This window comes from Rhinolophus ferrumequinum, chromosome X (genome assembly GCF_004115265.2).
Source record: "Rhinolophus ferrumequinum isolate MPI-CBG mRhiFer1 chromosome X, mRhiFer1_v1.p, whole genome shotgun sequence".
Taxonomy (NCBI): Eukaryota; Metazoa; Chordata; class Mammalia; order Chiroptera; family Rhinolophidae; genus Rhinolophus; species Rhinolophus ferrumequinum.
The window spans coordinates 83633830-83636341 of NC_046284.1; positions in this window are offsets into that span (position 1 = coordinate 83633830).

The following is a 2512-nucleotide window of genomic DNA, read 5'->3' on the forward strand; positions in this document are numbered from 1 at the left end:
ATCAGAGAATTCATAGTAATGAGAAACCCTATTTGTGTAGTCAATGTGGAAAAAATTTCAGGTGGAGATCTGCTTTTAATGATCATTAGAATACCCATAAAGGGGGAAGGCCCTATGAATGCAAAAAATGTGATAAAGCTTTTGTGGGAGATCTCACTTTATTCACCATCATCAAATCACAGTGAAGAAAACCCCTAGGAAAGCAGCGAGTGTGAAAAGGCCTTTAGTCAGAGGCCTTTAGGCCTCTCATCTACATCAGAAAATCCATAATGGAAAAATTCTTTGACTATGACATGGAATAGGTTCCAATCAGAGCCCAAGTTTTGTGTATTAAGTGATTATTGGTCTCTATAAACATTTTGGTGTGGGTGGAACTGGAAAATGCTGATGAACAGCAGTATTTAACACTGCTCATGATGAATAAAAGCCTATAAATGGTAATAATTATTTAGTCTTCAAGTATAGAAAAACAGAAAAAAAAGTAATTCTGATTTATAGGTTTGTTAGGTTTCAGATAATCCAAAGCTGAGCCAGATGTAGATTGTAATAGATTATAAAATTCTAATATGCTGATTTATATATTTGTTACCAAATTCAATGCCATTTTGATTGTCCCTTAATTGGAGGCAGCATGGCCTCCATCATATGTCTTTCACTTACCACTTCTGAAATCATGGATGTATCTGCTGACCTCTCTGAGCATCAGTTTCCTGATCTGTAAAGTGGAAATAACAATACCTATCAATATTGGGAAGATTAGGTAAAATCCTGTTTAAGAAAAATTCCTGATACAATGCATGTCACATAGTAAATATTCAAGTAGGACAATGTATGATGTCCCATATTCTCTCATCCCACAACCACCAAAATTCATATTATGGGAAGATCTAAAAATTGAATAAATGAATATTAAATAATTTTTATCATCACAGAACTGGACAGAAACACTCCTTTGCTCCATAATAGTGTATGACTCCCATTGCTGTCAGGATGGCCCAAACTAATTAGCATGAATTATGAAGTCTTTTAAGATAACACTCTCTTCCTACCTTTTCAGCTCTTTCTATCTCCAACCTTTACACCTCTTTCCAAAGTTTGGACCACATACCACATGGAACATCCCAGTTATCTAAAAGCATCATGCTTTCTCTCATTTCTGGGTACTTAAAATGCTCTTTCTTAAACCTTGAAATGATATTCACTGTACTAATTTCTATTTATCTTTCCAGACAGTTCATATGCCTTCTACTCAAGAAGCCTCTTTAGTCACCTGATGGGCTGGCTGGGTTAAATGTTCTACCTCTGCGCTTTCATATTGTTCAGAGTGTTTTATTGCTATCCTAATGTTATTCATGTTCTACTGGAATAATCCATTTACTCAAATCTCTCTTCTATCATTCTAAGCTCCTTGAAGGGAGCAGATTTTGCAGGTTATGAAATTCACAGTGCCTATCACATAGTAGGTGTTGAATAAATGTTTCTTTTTTAAGTTTATTGGAGTGACAATTGTTAGTAAAATTATGTAGATTTCAGGTGTACAATTCTGTACTACATCATCTATAAATCCCATTATGTGTTCAACACCATTGTCAATACAAGTGAGACTGTTTAATGAAGTGCAATATTTTTTAAATTTTACTGTGATAAGAACACTTAATATTACATCTATCCTATAAACTAATTTTAAGTGTACATTATTGTTGATGTTAGGTACAATGTTGTATAACAGGTCTCTACAGCTTATTCATCTTACTTAACTGAAACTTTATGCTTGTTGATTAATAAGCCTATTTTCCCCTTCCCTCCAGCCCCTAGTAACCACCATTCCAGTTTGATTTTATGAATTTGACTATTTTAGATACCTCATATAAGTGGAATCATGCAATACTTACCTTTTTTGGTCTGGCTAATTTCATTTAGCATAATGTCCTCAGGGTTCATGCAAGTTTTCACGTATTGCAGAATTCCTTCTTTTTTAAGGCTGAATAGTATTCCATTTTATCTACGAGGTAAGATCAAAATAGACTGTGAATGTTTAAATAAAAAAAATTATTACAGTAGAAGACACATTGCAATTAATCCCCCTTAAAATATTCCCCCTTGCTTCAAACACGCTTATCCCATTGTTCTTGCCACTTTCTGAATCAGTTCTGGAAGTCCTCTTTCATGAGTGTCTTTATTTGTACTATCGTGGCTCCCTCAGTGTCCTGAATCGATTCAAAATATTTACCTTTCATAGTCATTTTGACTTTGGGAAGAGCCAAAAGTTGCACGGTGCCAGATGCAGTGAATGAGGTGGGTGAGGACACACTGTAATATTTTTATTTGACAGAAATTGCCATACCAGAAGTGATATATGACACAGAGTGTTGTCATGATGGAGGATGAAACTGTTTGGCCATTTCATGTTAACACATTGTTCATGAGCCATGATTTATGTCACACTGTAAAACACACCTTCTCTCAACCATAGCTCACACCTGACTGACTGCACCGAACAAGTTGAAAGTTG